Consider the following 20238-nt stretch of genomic DNA (forward strand, 5'->3'; position numbering starts at 1 on the left):
TACACACTATTATAGAAATATAGCTCTTTTTTTGACCAGTGAAGGTAGTTCTGACAAGAACAGTTTTTTTTGTCTTTTTAGTTTTGTATTTTTTTTGTATTTTTTTAAAACAAAAAAATGAAACTGGAACCAAAAAACTGTGGAACAGCAAGAAAACAGTAAAAAAAAAAAAGATTGCCGTGGACAACGGTGCTCCTGTTTCCCGCGTACTATGAGGTCAATGGATTGTTCCCCATAGCATAATAATTCATTGCAAAGCTTGCAACGAATAGTCAGATCTGCAAAATCTGGTTGTATGTTTGAATGTGGACTGCTCGGTGAAGGTGATGGTGCACTTGATGTGCTAGGAACAGCAGCTTGACACTCCTCCTGCAACCTTTGTGTTCCAACTCTGGCGAAGTTGTTCGGGCGCAGATTCTTCACATGGCGCAGCATGCTTGCCGTCCCGAATGAGTATTTTTTGTTGGGGTTACCCCTAGAGAGGGTAACTTCACAAATTTTACAGGTCACTTTGGGAGAATTGACCTTTTTTTCCCCTTCGGGAAATGTAAAAAAATTCCAAATAGCAGCTTCCTTCCTCTTCTTCTGAGGCTGCTCAGGTAGAAATTCTTTATCAGAGGAATGTTGAGAAGAAGAGTCAACAAATTGAGCCATGGTGAATTTTTATCTTTCTATTTTTCTTTTTCAAATGAAAATCATAAAATATAAAATCCTAAACATCATCTGATGTCAGTTTTCATATCTTACAGTGCACTTTTTTACATTTTTTGCTCTTTTTTATAAACGTTTTTTATAATTTAAAAAAACGTTATTCATTGTGCATGGTATTACATTTGCAGAAGGATGGAGCTAATCAATGGAGTATTGGCCAGTGCCCAAACCACATCATCTGTAACATTAATCATCAAAAATGTATTTTCCCTTTTCCATATTTCATCTCCTGATAATTATACTCTTATTTATCAAATTCAAATATCATCTACAAAGGAGTCACGGTTTTATTCCTTAAATACATCTCATTCTCCATAATCTATCCTCCTAAATACGTGCAACATTATGGACAAATGAATACATATATGAATATATGAATATTATTATATAAATATGTTTGTAGGAGATTCCAAATAAATAATAATTAAATGCAAATTATTGCACTTTGCCACACTCTACGTAGAAATAAATAATCACTTAACATCTCCATTATAGATTCAATGTAAACAAGCCTCTCCCTTTTGTGCAAAATGCTGCAAAATGTAAACAAATAGAATATCAACATCATAAATCTCATCCACTCAATTGACTAATCATTTGATATCCATGTGATGCAACCTCTCGTTCTCCCACTAACATGCCCACACAACAAGTCACATACACATTCCCAGAATCACACAAGTACTTATAGATCCACTTGCCCATCCATAGAGCCACTCTCAAACCCACTCACTCACTCATACAGTAACTCACCCATCCATATCTCCATTTCTAAATCCCACCACAATCTCTGAACTCAGGGTGGGTGCTATAATTCACAACGACAAGGATGAGAAACGTGTTTGCTAAACAGCAACTTGAACAAAAATGTGGAGAACTCACAGGGTTTCTTTCACATTTCCGTGCAATTCCCTTCTTCAATGTTGGAAAATGCTTGTCAGATGCCGCACAGAGTCTGGTTAGTTATAAGGGGTGTGTCCACCTCTGCCATTAGTGTAATACAGACCAATGAGAGTGCTGTAAATGTTCAAGATTCAATTGATATTGCTGTCATGGTGTTATGATACAGTGATGGCCCCAAATTCAGTGATTTCCGGATGTCCCACTTGGTGATTACTTCCCCAATGGGAATTAGATGGGGAATTACGGTACCTCACATCCACCACTGGCCAATACAAAAAACAGTCCTTCTATATGCCAGGCCCTGCATGGGCTGCCACATGTTCCCTCACCACAGCCTCTGAATCAAAAGCACAGAGGACCTCATCCTCCTACCCCCACCCAAGACAGCGGTATCACCATATGTTTAGCACCAACTCAGAACAGGTTTTAAATGCCTGTGTTAAATCCCATGGAATTGTGCAGTTTGGTGTGGTTTTACGATGGGTATATGTGGTCCCAACTGGTTATTACTCATTTAATTTGGTTAAACCCATAATTGCCTGCCTGTAGTCTTGCGGTGTTGGTTACTGCACAGTAAGAAAAAATGGCATGCAATGTTTGAACCCTAACAGTACCATGTAACTCATAATCAGGGCCATGGAAGATAGAGGAGGAGGTTTCAGCTGCCCATTATCAACTCTACTAGTCAATCTTGAGCTCTAACACTTAACACTGCATTAATAGTACAGCATGACTGTATACTCCTCCTCCAAATAAGTGAGTGTGGTAAGTAAGTGGGTAGCCAGCTGTGGATAGAGTCTATGTTGCAAATAAAGGGTCTTATCTTTTATGATGGGTTCAAACACAAAGACTTCAATATGAAATAAGATCCCAAGGAATCGGACCAGTTTTGGTGGTGGAAAGATCCTTAATTTACACAAGTATGTTGCAATAAGGAAGTCCCTAGAACTGTTCAGTACTTGGATATAGTGGGAGCCTGGAGTGGATACTGGCAAGTAGCGGTAGTTTTGTCACTGCTGGCAGGGCTGCCAGTTGTCTTCAGCGCTCCTTCTGATGATGGAGCAAGATCCTCTGATGACAGTCCTACTCTCATGATTCCTTTATTGGTCCAATCTCCGTCCTGAGATGTGCCCCAGCCCAAAGGACCAGTGACCTTTTCAGAATCCAAGAGCCCTTTTGAAGTCCATAAGCGAGCCCAGCCCTCCCTTCACTCTGTGAAGTCCCACCCAGCTATCAAGAATGTAGTAAACCACAAATCTTGGTTGGGGGCTCCTCCACATACCTTCCTACAAGACCCTGGGCTTCCAAAATCAAACCCATAGGCCTCAATGTATTGTTTTTACTCATAGGCATACATACATAACAGCATGCACACATACAGATGCATGCGGCACAGTGCTCTGTGTTAACACTGTGTAGCTTAAATGTGAGTTAAGCGCAAAACAATTGAACTTTACATGAATGGGCTAGTATGGCCCACTCCAGGGACGCAGGTAAAAATGCCTGTTCACACTAATGATCATCATTACTAAAGCATGGTGTACTGCTACTACTGCGCTCCTGCTACTTAACTCCTGGTAATGGCAGTTGCCCTATACAGTTTTGAGGATAGTGTTTTGGGCGCTCCTCCCGGTCTAAGCAGGACCATAATCCATGAGACATGGGTAAAGTCATAGCATAAACACATGATCCATGTTTGCCCATGAGCAAATTCAGCACCAGGAGTCAGGTATTGCTACTGCTTGGGCACTCAGGGCCGGGGTGCACTTCTGCCACTATGTGAGGGACTTTTCCACCCCAATAATGTAACCTACATTTTCTTATTGAAAAGTTGTCCTACACGTAGTAAAGTGGAGAGAGAATGCTGTGTCATAAAACATCTACATTTACATCTCTGTGGCATCGAAGAAAGAGGGCTTAGAAGATTATCTTTGCAAGGAACATGCTGGGCAATACTCCCGGCTTCTCCATGTGTCCAAGCTGTTGGATTCCTTACAAATCATTTACTACGATGGCCTCATTTGCCCAGTTTTCCATATTTGGGGAAGGCAATAGGTGATTTCTAGGATTTGAGACACTTTATGACACTTTCACACATTTCAAGGATTGACATAGAACAAAACGGCTAACCATGAGCAAATGGCTAGATTAACAAACTCATACCTTTCACAAGGGCTGCCTCCTACTTTTAATAAAACGACATTTTCAATATACATAGGCATATGTCATCTGGAGTCCTGTGTTGGATTGTAGTGCTATAATCAAAGCTACAAGAAATTTGCCCTTTTTTCTTGGATTATCGGTTTCTAATGAGGATAAACAACCTCTGTTTCGCTGCTACACTTATCCACAGGCTCTATTGAACATTAGAATTGCCTCCAGTTGTGTTTGCCCTTTCAAGGTTTCAAGAGCTTGCTTTTTAGCCTATCACAAACAATTTCCCCAAATCAATATAATGTAGTTTTATAATTACTACAACAGAGTCTTCTTTTTATTTGTCAAAAACAATGCAGGCCTTTCATATAATCTTGTATTTGCTTAATTTTCACATTTCATTTCCACTTCAAATGTGTAATGTTGTTGCCAGGTAACTGAGTTTACGCATCGCATGCTGACAGAAATGAACTCTGATATTTTTTAATGACAAGGTCCCTGATGATAATCAGTGATAATCATTTAATAAATTTATGACTGCCTCAATCGTAATTAGAAGGCACATCTGACCTTTCAAATCATAAAATATGAAGAAAATAAATTCAGAAAAAAATGCAATACCTATGATAAAAATGACTGTACGGTAACAGGATTAAATGTGTATTTTGGGCCCTCAAATCTACTGCTAAATAGATCAATGTTTACAGAAGAAAACCGATAATCAACCTGTCAGTGGCATGTTGTTCGCAAATCTCTGTAAAACACGATAAAATAACGAGTTCTACTAAATAATCACGATTCTTTTATCCCACATACTGAGCCGTGATTACTGTCAAGGAGAAAGTGGGACTGTCTTAGCTGACATAAGACATGAATGCTGCTTTCCTAAATTAAGTTTCAATCAAATTGTAGCGCTGCATAAAACACAGGTTCTAACTATATTCTAACTATATTCTGAACTAGTGACTGACATAAAGTGTATCATTCTCGCTGTTGCATGTAGGTAATTAAGATGTATTTGCTTCTTTGCACCACTTCGGTTAGTCTTTTAGGATGACCAGAGGCGCCCAGGCAGTTTTGAATCTGCAGCATCTAGCTGTAGTTCCCCGTGTTGGTTTAATATAAACAATTACTAGCATCAGAATTACTATGAGAGTTAAGTTATTTTTGTACACGATATAATGTGGGGAAAACCTCTGTGTTATTGACAGTTACCCAACTAGAAGTATAAAGACACCTGTGATATAATATGGGTGCTGGCATATTTGAGGCAATTCTTTGCATGAGAAACACCTGAGAAGAAAATTATGGGGACTGGCTCACTGGAGAAAATTATTGGCATAATAGCTCATCATGATAAAATACTGGAAATGTCATACTGAAGGTCATTCTTGGCAAATGAGACACCTGTGGAAAAAATGCTGGTGCTTGTACTTTGGAGGTAATTCTTAGCACAGAGGGGGACAACCCACTAAAATACTGGCCCGGTCATATTGACAGACCTTTTGATAATGTGTCACCTATCATATATGGGGCATACCTTGAAACATTCTTCCACTGGCATATTTGGGACATCCATGGCAGATGGTGCACCCATGGCAAAATGATTGACATATGATGGCATCGTTAGCACATTTTGCGCCACTTTTATTGGCTTGACACACAGTGAAAGAATTTGAAAGCTTGTGTAGAGCCATTTCACAGCATGTGGCTTATTAGCAAACTTATGTGAAAGTTGTGCAATAAAATGCACTGTATGAACACATTCTTTTCATACTTTTCTCAGGGAGAAGCTGCCTTCCAGAGGCCTGGCTTTTTCACTTTGCTCACTTACTACAACAAAGGGACAGTATTACTTCCCTGAACTTTTAAAGATCAAATTGACACTATCATATAGGTAGTATCTACAATAAGTGTATGTCTGTCTAATGTTGTTATATTTATTGTGAAGTTAAGGAATTTCCTCAATATCAATTATTGCGATCTCATCGTGGTTATGTGACATTAATACTTAGCTACAACATTTATGAAGTTAATTTTTAGCCTGCTCAAAGCAGGATGAGGTTTGCTTTGATTTGTGAATTCATGCCAAAAGCTTTTATCTTAAGGAGACATTGAACCAAAATACATTTAAGGGTCACCTAACAATGTTCCTGGGCAATCAGTCATTGTGACCTCAAATCTTGTGATTTTAGACTTAAAAGCTGTAAAGGTATACTTACAGAAACTGAATAAAAAAGGAAAAAATCTAGAGGTGTTTTTTACAGTAAAGATAAACACAAGGAGATGATGGAAGGACACTTAAACTTTTCAGACACCCACACCCAGTCACAGATCTGGGTGGAATCCATCATCATTCTTTAGCTCACTTTTCCACCTCAGTTCAGACCCAGCTATTTGCAAATACGTCTGGACCCTGTGCCTCATGGGAACAGTCCAGCCTGAACTGCCAGGCCAAGTCTTCCCTGAACCAGAAACAAGCATCCTGGGACTGGTATCCGGTAACACTCTTCATCAGCCAGGCTAACTTGAATCCAGTGTCAAAGTGAGCAAGGGACCCACGTCTGAGCATACCCTGCCAACTTAGGGCGAATAAAGCAAACACAAGGAGATGATGAATGGAGTGCGGAAGATTTTCACAGTACAAATAACAGAAAGTCATGGACAGATGCATCTCTGAAGTGAATTTCTTGTGCTGAACGTTTTCAAGAACAAGTCTTCTCAGTTCTTTGACACATTCACAGAGCTTTACTACATAGAAAAATGGACTTGTGCCTTTATTGCAAAACCACAGAAAGATTTGGATGTATTAACCACGGTTTCCTTTCAGTGATGGTGAATTGTGTGTGAATCAATCAATCAATCACCAATCAATCAATCGATCAATCAAAAGACATTTGTACAGCGCACAGCTTCTTCATCAGAAGTGTCCCAGCACTTGTGCCTTACAAAGACTGACATCAAGTGGCATCTAGCATTAAAGGCTAACCAATGACAAAGAGAAAAGTTTTCTCTTTTGAAGATAGAGACCGAAGGAGCACTACGGAGGTTGACCGGAAAAGTGTTGAACAACGTGGCAGTTATACGACTGTCAAGAAACTGCCTTCCCGTCTGACCTTAGAAAATGTTGGGACATGCATCAGGCATAGATTATTGGAACTGGTGTGATCTATGCTGCTTATAGGGTGGAAGTCTATTTCTCAGATAGAGTGGAGCTTCTTCTGCAAAGGCTCTAAACACCAATGTGAGGCCTTTGAATGTATTGCTCTTGGTGACTGGCGGCTAATATAACTGCTTCAGATAGGGGCTATAGTCTGCCAGAGAGTAACTCTCTGGATGGGTCTTGCTGCTGCATTTGGAATAATCAGAGGTCTTTCAATCATCAATCTATGAGATGATATACAAAATTTACTGAGTGCCGCCTTATATATATATATTCTTGACTCAGAACCATAAGACTTTCTTCAGTTGTGTTTCATTTTTTTACCATGGCTCTTCTCTTCTCTTGCAGGAGAGAACCTGGGGGCTGAGGGCTTAGTCGTTTTTGCCACTTGTGCTCTCGTAGATGCAATACAATAGAGAGTATTAGTGATCCACTGATTAAAGTAAAACAAGCTTTATTTCGAGACCATATCTTAATAGCATTTGAACATAGTTAAAAAGTTACATAAAAAAGCTCTACATGTTAAAAGCAATTATTAAATATTAAAAAACATGATAAACATCTGAAAATATTAGTTATATCCTTCACACCCTGAAGTTCATCAGTGCAAGATAAAAACAAATTGAGCAATGAAGGGAAGCGGGAATTTTGAGGATAAGAGTGGGATATTCTCAAAGTTCTCGATCTGATATTCCATGCCCATCTCAGGAATTTAGACAAACCACATACATACAGTGCTCGTGCGTCTGATTAAAAATGTGCACTGTTGTAGAATGGCTACGGGTGCCCAGTTCCCTACAAAGTGGTTTCAACCAATGATCCCTAGGTGATTTGTATGCTGGGCAGGCAAAAAAGACATGGGCGATTGACTCAAGTTTGGACGTGTAGTTCGGCAAAAAGATGATGTTTGGATCGGAGCCTTCCAGCGTGCAGTCAGTTCGCGTATGGGCAATGATCCTACTCTAAACTCAAAATACAGGGCCCTATCAAAGGGCTTCTGTATAATATCCAGCTAGGATTCGTAACATGTGAGTTGCTTATGCTGTAAAAACTCCTCTGTCATCCTGCCTAGCTTGGGATCAAGAAAACCCTTACTGAGAACACAAGCCCAATACGCCTTCTTAAGGACTGCCTTAGGTGGAGCAGTTCTATTGTCCCATGCATCTTTAAAATCAAGATCATATAATAATACTTTGAAATCCTTTAGCTATTTAATTTTTTGCCACCCATCCATAGACATCATTTCTGATAGGCCCTCCGCGTATTTTGATAACTCCGGTGTTCGCCATAGGCGGGCCCACAACAGGAGAGGACGGAGTCTTGCTAGATCTTTAAATGAATGACATCCTGAGTCCTGTAATAATGGCATTGTAGGGGTCCTCTGAGGGAGCATCATGAGGTCTTTAAAAGATTTATTTTCTGACCTTACGATTTGGTTCGAATTGGTGGAACCCCAGAGTTCGGCACTATAAAGGGCCGAGCTTGCTCCTCTGGCCTTGTAGATATCGATAGCGGGGGCAATAGGTCTAGTTGTTGAGGAGCGATACTCCTTAAATATTGCCCCCACTACCCTTTTGTGGTTCAGGAGCATTTTTTGCATATGGGAATTACACAACATAGAATCGGATATGCGTATACCCAAATAATCAAACACAGTAACCCTTTCCAGAGGGACAGAATTAAGGACTAGTGGGGACCCAAGATTTTTAGGTGGATTCAGCAATAAATATTTTGTTTTAGCTGAGTTTATTACAAGCCCGCTCATAGTACAAAAGGACTGGAAGCTATCCAAAAGACTCTGCAGCCCCCTTGGAGTCTTAGAGATGTGAAGGGTATCTTCAGCGAATCGGAGAGTTGGAATTTTTTCGCCTGCCAAGGCCGGATCGTCTGATGGAACACGCTGTAGATGATCCACCACCCCATTCACGTACAACGAGAATAGGGTGGGGGCCAAAACACAGCCCTGGCAAACACCCCTATTCACTGGAATCCTAGCAGTTTTCTGTCCCTGAGAACCCCATCTCAATTGGGCAAAATTGCCCTTGTGGAGCCGTATTAATATATCTAAAAGATTCGAAGGGAACCCCTGCTCAGTCAATACCCCCCACAGGTGCTCCCGGGAGACCAGGTCAGAGGCAGCCTTTAAGTCAATAAATGAGAGATAAAGACTGCCTTTGCCTATGCGAACCACCTTCCAATACAGAGGAGTAGTCTAAAGACCTGCTCTATGGTACCGGTGCCTGCCATAAAACCCGCTTGGTAGTCAGAGAGGATTTTGTTTTCATCTGCCCATTCTAGAATCCTTTCTAGCACTACCCTTCCAACAACCTTTTGGCTTGAGTCAATCAGGCTTTTGGGACGGTAATTTGTGGGGTCGTCCCTGCAGCCTTTTTTGTAGATCGGAACGACCTCAGCTCTCTTCCAGGAATGTGGAATTGGTGAGCCTTTGTTGATGGCATTAATTAAAATTGTAATGAGCTTTGTCCATTTTGCCGGATCGGTCCGAAAAAGGTCGCCGGGGATACCGTCAGGGCCTGCTGCCTTTGCTGCACTATACGCCTTATGGCGTCTTCTACTTCCCTTTCAGAGAACGGATAGCTAGTGTATTCCTCCTGATTTGTTGTAAGGGCGCGAGCTGGGACTTCACTCTGCGCCTCCTGTGGGGTAGAGTAAAGCTTTGTGAAATGGTTGTGCCAGATTTGACTTGATATGAACAGAGAACAGTCCTACAGGCCCTCATTGACTCAAGACTAGATTATGGGAATGTCCTATATCTAGGAGCCAACAAAGATATCACTAATTGTCTCCAGGTCATTCAAAACATGGCCGCAAGGCTGCTTCTCCATCTTCCCAGGCGAACGAGTGTTGCGGATCATCTTAAGAAACTACATTGGATGAAGATAGCCAACAGAATTAAATTCAAAGCTCTGTGTTATATGTTCAGGATCAGCACAGGGGAGGCTCCTGCTTATTTAAGTAAGCTGGCGCATAAATATCTACCCTCCCGTAACCTTCGGTCAATGCATCAGGCTAAATTTGCTGTCACTAGGTTCAAACGGGCATGATTGGGCAGACGCTCCTTCACCTACTTGACCCCGGTTCTGTGGAACTCACTTCCGCTCAAACTACGTCTTGAGCCAAGTTACACCCAATTCCAGAAGGGCATTAAAGCATGGCTATTTAACCAATAAACTCCACATTCCTTCATAAACCTTCCATCTTACTGAGCAAAACCCAGATCCAAGGTGCCGGGAAACCCTCAGGGTAGCTGTTGCGCCATATAAATGTAATAAATAAATAAATGTTACTAGTGATCAGTTCGCAGTCAGGTCTTGTCTTGGTTCTAACCAGATTCCAAAAGCGACCAGCATCCTTATCGGCACTGGCTGCTTTTCATGCTTGCCAGTGCTGCTCTTCCCACTCTTTCTTGGCGTTGAAAACAGCTACCTTATAATCTTTTCTCGCTGACAGGATCTTTGAATGGGATTTACTTTTGACTGCCTCAACCAGGGCAGTTTTCTTCCTTCTACAATTACTCGTGTACCACCTATCATTGCCATTGGGCTTCTTACGAGCTGCCCCCTGCCCTGCTCTGGTGCTTAAACAGAAAAGCTTTCCCAGAGTAGTAATTGTCCTTTCATAAATTTTCAGCACCCTTTCAGGGGCATATTGATCCGAGGGGGCCTCGCCCAGTTCACTTAGAGCCTCTGTCAGGGCCTCCCCAATACCCTGTAGTTTCTTGCCGTCAATAGCGACTTTCTGCCATTTCAGGCGCCTACCACAATTAGAAGGGACCACTTCCAAAGTTGACATTCCCTTCCCTAAGTCTGTGGACCCATATGAGCGCGCCCACAAAGGTTTTAGGGTTATACAGAGCGGATTATGGTCGCTATCAACGGTTGGTGTTATCACCATATCCATCACATATCACCAAAGTTCGTAGTTAAGGAGGATTTAATCAATCCTCGAGGAGTGGTCTACCCTATTGTAGGTGTGGTCCCAGTGGAATCAGAAAATGTCCTACCATTTGTGGCCCTCAAGCCATATTCGGCTACTAGGGAATTCAGCTGGACAGCCAATTGGGTCCACCTTTTTATGGGGGGGATGGTTAAGATTGGAATTCCCCTGTTCTCGCCATCTTCGTCAGTGCTGAGGACATCCTCGGCAGCGAGAGGCTCAAAAGTACATTTGAAGTCTCCCGCGACCAGGATGTATGAATCATGGGGACATTTGATGAGGTCTGATTCCAAAGATGTAACTATCGGAGATTGTGCTCCTCCCTTTGTTCCTCAGACATAGATGTTAAAAATTTCCAGGGTTCTCCATCTTTGGTTTTCCCTAATAGTTAGCCTTAAGATGTCTGGGGAAATACACTCAATCTGTCTCATTGCACAGTCTAGGGAGATGTTAATCCATATTAGGAGGCCGCCCGAAGGGCGCCCCTTCCCTGTTGATGGAGGCACTGCCGGAACGTAGTAGGACACAAAGCCAACTTTTTGGTGGGGCACTACACTCCATGTTTCTTGAAAGATACACATCGAGTAGTCTTCGACAAAGCTATTCCAGTCTGGCAAGGGTAGTTTCTTTAAAATGCCAGCTATGTTCCAGCTCAAGATCTTCAAGCTTTGGCCAGCTGGTTTGGGGTCCAACAATTCATTTGATGGTTTGAGTTGGGTAGTAGTCGGGTCAAAGGAAAGCTCAAGCGAGGAGGGGCTTGCAGCTGTATGCCTCAAATGGGGGGCCCTTTGAGGTCAATAGAGGGGTTCCCACGAGTAAAGCCTAGCCTGATTATGTATATTCAGTTGGGCTAAGATGTCACTTTGGAGGTTATGGTTGGAGACTGTTACAGAAGCATTTGTACTCGTAGTTGGTATTTAGGGGATTACTGTTAGTCACTCATTCTCAATTAGTTTAGAGCCTCTGGGACACCTGTGGCCATCAGCACTTTTTGTTGAACTTAAGGACAACGGGGAAGATCTAAACTGGATGCTTGAAGTCCCAGGTGCGCAGCTCCTATACTCCAGAGCCAATAGGCCTTCAGCTAAGTGGGTGGCAGTCAGTAAGATCCCTATCGTATCTAGTCGTTGGTCGTGCAGAGTGCTTCCTTACCTTAACAATATCCTCTCTAATTATCAATCAGCACCCTCTCACGTGCCGAATCCAATGAATCACCTTGTTGGTTAAAGAATCCCCCTGTTCATATCCCTCTTGCTTGGGCACATTTACCATGAATACAGTCTTCTTAGGAAATAGTGGATTAGGTCGATAACCACGTGGTTGTGAACCAGGCATTACATGAATATATGGAGGTAACTGGGGTGATAAAGGGGGTATTTTGGTGTAATTAGTCCCTACTGGGCCACATGTTTGCTTCCGGGGCTGAGCCAGTATCATGTTCTCCCTGGGTAGTGCCGATTTATTTGCCAGTATATTTGGATTTATCTGCTTTGAAGCTAAATAAGCACTGACTTCATGGTCCTGGTTCCTCAACAGGAGGTTTGGAGGCTGGTGAACCGGAGCTCTGACTCCTGGGATATAATGCGTTGCTAGAACTTCCACTGTAGCTCTTAAATCAGTGACTAGGGCTTTTAGATCTTTTACCTCTAGGGTTAGAGTGTTTATAGTTGCTAATAAAGCCGCAATCCTGGCACATGGCTCTTCTAAGCCCTCCTTATGTCCCTCAGGCTGGGATTCGCCTATGCCCTGAAAAGATAGGGTGTCGTCAGGATCTGAATCGGTGGACAATGGGGAAAAGCGGTTAGAGCAGATTATAACCGTGGGTTCCAGAGGGACCGATCTAGTCTGTTCTGAGGGCTGAGGTGGCATGTGAGGAGGCAAAGAGGTGCCTAGAGTTGAGCTAGGGTCATTCCTTGGTTGCTCCTTGCTGCCAATGAAAGTGTTTGTGCAAGATGGTTTACGGAACATCTGGGGTATATGGACATTGGGTCGTGAGGGGCATATGCCAGATGCAACCTCCCGCAGTTTACTAGTATTTACATTTGCGGCAGGATTACCAAGCAAAATGTCACCACAATCCTCAATCAACGATTCCATACGGTCCATAACATCAAATTTGGGCGTCTTCTTATTGTTTTTCTTCACTTTTTTGGCTTTTCTAGCGCCCTGTTCAGTATTTGAGCCAGAACCCGCCCCACCTCCCTCCATAACTCTTATTTTACCCATGTTAGGAAGTCCGACAAAACGATAACTCAAGTCCCAAGTCCCGAATTCCCTCAATGGGAAAAAAGAACCTTAAAGGATGGCTGCAGGATCGTCCGAATTGCCACAGTGAATATACAACAGGAAATGTTAGGGGTATAGCCCTGGCCTGGCTCTTCCTGCCTGTGACGGGCCTGGACGGGCCCGCCCTTGGCCCGGGCTTCACCCGGCGCGCGCCGCGAGTGTTCCGCGAAGCGGGAGGTGAGAGGTCTCTTGAAGCTGGCTGATGAAGGAGGGGCTGGGGCCGTCACTTCCTTGGTCCTAAGCCAGCTGCAACCTGGGGCTTGGAGTCAGCTCCTGCTGCAGGTGGTAGCGGTAAAGTTTGCAGCGCTGTGTCTCCCGCAAAGCGGGAGGCGCGAGGTTTCTTGTAGCTGGCTGGCGAAGGAGGGGCTGGGGCCATCACTTCCTTGGTCCTAAGCCCGCTGCAACCTGGGGCTTGGAGTCAGCTCCTGCTGCTGGTGGTAGCAGTAAAGTTTGTCGCGCTGCGTCTCCCGCAAAGCGGGAGGCGCGATGTCTCTTGAAGCTGGCTGACGAAGGAGGGGCTGGCGCCGTCACTTCCTTGGTCCTAAGCCCGCTGTAACCTGGGGCTTGGAGTCAGCTCCTGCCACTGTTGGTAGCGGTAAAGTTTGTAGCGCTGCACCTCCCGCGAAGTGGGAGGTGCGAGGTCTCTTGAAGCTGGCTGGCGAAGGAGGGGCTGTTGCCGTCACTTCCTTGGTCCTAAGCCCGCTGCAACCTGGGGCTTGGAGTCGGCTCCTGCTGCTGGTGGTAGCGGTAAAGTTTGTTGCCCTGCTTCTCCCCCGAAGCGGGAGGCGTAAGGTCTCTTGAAGCTGGCTGGCAAAGGAGGGACTGGGCTGTCACTTCCTTGGTCCTAAGCCCGCTGCAACCTGGGCCTTGGAGTCAGCTCCTGCTGTTGGTGGTAGCGGTAAAGTTTGTAGCGCTGCGTCTCCCGCGAAGCGGGAGGCGAGAGGTCTCTTGAAGCTGTCTGGCGAAGGAGGGGCTGGGGCCGTCACTTCTTTGGTCCTAAGCCCGCTGCAACCTGGGGCTTGGAGTCAGCTCCTGCTGCTGGTGGTAGCGGTAAAGTTTGTAGCGCTGCATCTCCCCTGATTAAAGTATGCCACATCTGTGTATATAACTCCCTTTAGAACATAGAGCTGAAAACTTCAAAATCTGGGAGAAAGATTCCTCCAGGATTTTGTGCCAAATTCTCATCAACAATGGGGGTATGTTGGGGGTATGTCTGGCTTCTTCAGGTGCAGCTCCCCATGGAAGGAAAAAGGAACAAAAAAAGCAATCTGACCAGCAAGGTATTCAGATGGAGTGACATGTGAATTGTCAATGTTATAGAAGATCAGGACCAATGTATGTGCTGCCTTATGTTATTTTAAATGGTCTTATTAACCACTCGAATGCCCTCAGGCGTCTTTGGTGCTAGCTGAGCTGACAAAAGGCCCCTTGAAACATTTAGTAAGCAGAGAACTGCCATATTTTCAGAAATTTCCTGAAAGCCCAATGTTTTTGCATTGATTTGATATACAGAGGTAGACCTTAATAGGCTTTTGCGGCACCCAGCACAAAACCTCTGCCGCCCCAAGTAGTTCACTTAAAACTGGGTCCTGACACTAATTTAGTCGAGGCAGAATGCAAGGATCTAGGCTGAATGTACCAGAAAAAACTTTTGTTAAAAAAATCTGGTCCTTGTTCATACATTGCTTTTTATACAATAAAAAGTGCCTTGAAGAGACCCTCCACCTCACAGGAAGCCAGTGAAGCTTTCTCATGGATTTACCAATTGGAATTTGAAGATTTTCAAGAGTATATGGGCTGCTGTATTTTGTACCATTTACAACTTATTGGGAACATGCTGATGGGCATTAAGATATTGCTCCTTATCTTAGTCTATCCAAGACAGCAACAAAGAAGTAAGTGTTTTCTGCAAATGTATTGGAATTATTGAAAGAATCTTCATGATTATTCTTGGAGTATAGTAAGCAGCTGACGTGACTGAGTTCGCCTGGTCATGGTAAGACAAGGTGTCATTAATAAGATCACCTAGGTTTTTCCTTTTGCTCACTGGTGTGGAAAGAGGGCCCAGATTAGAGGGCCCCCAGCCAAAAAGATGGCTGGGAGACAAAAATGAGAACCTCTGTCTTTCCTGAATTCAATTTCAGGCAGTTCTTCGCCATCCAGGATGTGACAGTCTGCATGTATTCACAGAACCTTACCCTACTAAAGCAGAGTCACTATCCAGTGAGACGACTGATTGACGGCGGCATAGCAAGTAAAGGTGAAACCGAAGAATCTGATCAGCTTTGCCAGTGGAGTGACGTAAACATTAAAAAAAGTGTGGGGCTGATTGTTATCCCTGAGCACTCCGCAAGGAGAGGAATACTTGTGAATGGTGAACTAACCCATATGGACCAATTTGTTGCGTTCTAATATAGGACCCTGATCGATACTGTGACCTTATGCCCCTATACGGCTATAAATCCATTTATTCCCTATATTGGCATAACCGATCAAATGCAATATTCAGAAACTCGTCTCTGGCCTCACACGAACAGAGCCACATTTCAGAATCGCTTCCTCTGCCACTTCCTTTGCAGCTAATTAGTGCAATGACATAGCAGAAGTTACTATCTAAGATTCCTAGATTAACACTCTGAGTTATTCAACAAGATAAAAACTCAGCAACCTGGGAAAGCCCCGCTTGCTATGTTTTGATTAGTAATAGAACTCTAATGAGCACTGATAGACGATCACTTCCTAGTGACATCTTTATTGACGTCTTATGTCCAAAAACTTACGTCAAACCAGGCACCTTTCAGGTATAAATATTACCAACATTGCCTTAAGCAGATGCTGAAGCTGCTGCTGCTGTTATGCTGATGATACCATAGCTGCTATCGCTACTGCTATCGCTGCTAACGAGCGAACGATGGTGTGGTGAACTTAGGAGCTGAACAGCCGTCCCCCTGCAAGAGCCCAGCAGATGCAAGCTGCCCGCGGACGCTGCCCCTCCTCTTCCTCGACGCGCTGAGAGAGACGCTGTCTTTTCTCCTACAGAGAAATCCAGCTCCGGCGTTTCCAGCCCACTCTTGCGAGTGACTGGGATATCGAGTTCCCTGAAGGAGATACCAGACCTCCATCATTCTATTCCAGAGGTATGGTGTTGACTAAACCCTTGGAGAGAATTCTTGAAGCAAACCTTGGCAAAGCCAACTTAACTAAAGCTACTTACTTACTCCCCTCCCAAGTATTAGGCTTAGGTCAGGTACACTGGGGTAGGCGTAGTTAGAAGCACCAGTTGAGTATTTTAGCCTAATGTATATATGAATGTATCTATGTTTTATTCATTTTAAACCATTGTATGGCTAAGAAACCATATCAATGCTTTTACAGTATTATTTCGCAATACTCATCTTACTGTAGGTACTTTTTATAATAACAAGTCTTGCAATTGTGGCAATTCATTTCTCTTGTACGAGAAGAAAGACTGTTCAATAAATGTTACCCTTTATTGAAAACGCCCGTCTCTCTATTCTCTACATATTGTGAAAGTAATCTGCACAACCACTGACTGAGTAAAATAACTGTCTATTGTTTCACACGACCCTAGAGATTGACTCTTATCTGAGGAGCAAAGTTGTCATGTTGCACGGTTGTTGGAAAACTGAATCCCTCCTTGTCTGTGCCAGGGAAGCTGATCACTTCCTATTCAGTCAAGAAAGTTTCCAGTGACCTCTGAGCTAGTTGGTAACAAACCCAATTAAGTTTAGCATAGTCAGTAGAGGCCTGGAAGATCCGCACTTCTACGTCGATACTACTGTTTATGTTATTCCAATGCGTAGGGCCTATTGGGAAAATAGGAACTACACTACAAATTGTTCTGGCCACTGAGAAAAGAGTTTAACAATTTCCAAGCAGTGTCAGTCACCTCAATACTGACCTAACAGCTCCATCAGCAGCCCTTGAAATACCATATGAAAGGCTGCTGATAGGTCAAGCAGGATAAGAGCAGCATTGCTGCCTTTGTCTAGACAAAACCTGATTTCCTCCATTGTTTTAATAGGAGCAGTCTTTGTGCTGTGTCCTGCCCGAAAACCGAAATGAGTGGCATCCAGGAGATCATCAGCCTCAACATGACTGACCAATTGATTGTTCATAATCTTTTCAATCAACTTTGCTGGCAGAGGTGAGCAATAGTTATTTGTATCCCATGGGTCCAGCGATGTTTGACTAATAAGAGGCAGAACCAAGGCCTTTCTACAGGCTGAGGGGAAAGAACAAGAGCAGCATATTAAATGAAAGATATCAGTGAGCTTAGGAGCAATGGTGTCTACAACTAAAGTCACAATTTTTGGTGGATAGGGGTTGCAAGGAGAGCCTGATTTAGCTGATTTGATCAGTTCAGTGACCTCCTCACCATAAGGTGGAATAAAGTGGCGGAGGGTGCTATTCAGCAACTGGCTAGAAGGGGCAGAAAAGCACACCAGCGAAAAAGTAATTATAAACATTCTCAACTTTATTTCGGAAATCATCTGCCACTGTCTCGCAGAAAGATTGGCTAAAATCAGTGCAGTTGTTGGCAGCATCTGTAGTCGATCTGTGAACAATAGAAACACATTATTTTGAGGCATATGTAGCTCCTTCAATCTTGCTAGTAAAAAAGGTTGACTTTTCCTTAGTGCTCTGGTTTTTATATTCAGCTTTACATTTGTGGCACTTACATTTTTCCTCCTCTGAGTAATCAGCTCTCCTCCTTTCCTCTTGTCTATGACAGCGCTGTGTCTCTCTTCTTAATTTGTCAGGGGCAGATGGTTTATGTGGCTTTATTTTGGTCGTTTTCACTGCCATTAGATATTGGGCAGAGGCGTCTAGCCAGTGTGTGTACTGCAAGTTCATCATCATCAGATCGTTTTGGAATGGAGCTCTGAAGCAAAATGGCCAATTCATCTGCTTGATTATCATGCCAAGTGCATGAGGTGGTCGATTTAGGATGGGCTGTCAGTGCTTGGCCAGGTGGTTAATAAATAACATCGAAGAGAATTGCCCTGTGGTCTGATAACATTAGCTTCAATGTTGTGATATTTCCCAGTAAAAGATTGTTGGAAAACATTCTATGGCCCGCATGTTGCATGGGACATCACACCCATTGACCAAGGCTGAAAGCCTCCATAGTCTGAAGCAAGGTGGCTGTATCCTTGTCAGAAAGGATATCAAAATGAAAATTAGTCACCCAAGACAGTAAAATCATTAAGCAGAATGTTCGCCTCCAGAAGGCTTCTGAAGTCCTGTGCGAGTCTGGCACGTGGAGCAGGCAGGTGATAGACTAGCATGCCCTTGAAGGACAGATTATCGGTCATTTCCACGCAGAAGGATACTGCTTCACAAAAGTTGGATGAAAGAGGGTTGCAGCAGACCTTTAAGTGGGATCTATATACAAGTGCAATACCGCCACCTCACTTACCCACCTTGTCATGTTTAGAAATAGCGTATCCCAGCAGGGTAGCTAAAAGAAAACCTGGATCTGAGGACAGATTCGCCCAGCACTCTGTGATAAAGACTAGGGAAGGAAGATGGGCATCAGTAAGTAGGTTGAGTTCAACATTTTGTTTGATAAGTGATCTGGCATTTATGAGTATACACAGCAGATTGGCTTTGGCTTGAGAAATAATGTAACCAGCTTACCATTGTTAAGAGTAAGGTGTGATTTCGAAACTGAAGAGTACTAGAGCAAATCCACAAGCATAGCAAACAGCCTTAACTTTTGCTCTAAGGGTAGTAGGCTCAAGCTTAATACAATTCTTGGAGTATTGTGAAGGATTTAAAGCCAGCTGTGATTCACATGAGTGCACGCCTCCAGGGGATGCTTCTGGCCAAAAATGGGCAGAGGGGCTGGCACTAGCCGCGATCCAGACAGGGAAGCACTGTACGTCTGTCTAAATATACCACCATAAATCAGAGGCGTGGCAAAGGGCAATGGCTAAATCACGCTGTAGCGCGTCTCAGTAAGATTGTTCACAAAACATGTTGACAACTAAAAGCAGTGATCAAACTGAGGTCTAGCAAACCCTGACCCCTGTCTCAGGCTTCCCTGAAGGACATGAAGCTACTGGTAACCAAAACAATAATGTGTAGGGGACTGGGCTAATTGTAGAAAATGTATACCTGTCAAGGTAAGACTGGGATGGGCAGATAGAGAACATTTAGGATCATCAACATGTACACTGAAGTCCCCAAAAAAGGTTAAAATGGAGTATTGCAGAGAGAGTTGGGCAAAAGTATCAAGCAGCTGGGAGAAACAACTGTTAGGAAAATTGGGTGGTCTGTATATCACTGGTCCTGACAAGGAGAAAATGGGAGACATTTTAAAACTAAAAATGAGTCCCTCTAAATGTCCACTTTGTCTCAGTGGGGTAAAGGATAACTCGAAGGATTTTGTAAAAATATCTGCAAACAAAAGAATGTTTAGTGAGTTATCCACAATTATTATGACAGGCACTATAGGCATAGCCATTGGAGAGGGTGAGCCCGAAGCAGCTGGCGACTCTAGTAAGTAATTGCTTTATTTATTGATTAATAAAAATCATTTCAAACAGAGATAAAACACAATATGTAAAAAAAACATTATTTGTATACAGCTTTACACTGAGAATTTTTAGCAGCCTTAATAGTGGGCAACATTAAATAAGATGCATGTGTGCAGGGTTGCTAAAAGACAATTTCCAAACCCTATCGTAAAATTCTATAAAATACTTTATCTTCAGTCTTAAAATTGATCAATCCTATAACGGTTAGAATGTAAAGTTTATGTGTAGCTTATTGAAAGTAGATTTTAAAAACAAATTTTTCTTTTTAATTACCATTTTGCATTAACAGCATATTACGGAACTAACAATTAGAATCAGTTTAGGCTAGTAGTTTTTTTTTCGGCTATAAAGATAAACTTAACACATTGGGAGATCAGACGAGGCGTTGACCCAGTGATACAAGTAATAATGGCATGATGACATATTCTCACCCCCAATTTGTTAAAAATAGGTCTTAATAGAGTCTTCTGCTCTTCTAGCACATGGGGGCATGTAGTA

Source organism: Lissotriton vulgaris, chromosome 3_1, assembly GCF_964263255.1.
Source record: "Lissotriton vulgaris chromosome 3_1, aLisVul1.2, whole genome shotgun sequence".
Taxonomy (NCBI): Eukaryota; Metazoa; Chordata; class Amphibia; order Caudata; family Salamandridae; genus Lissotriton; species Lissotriton vulgaris.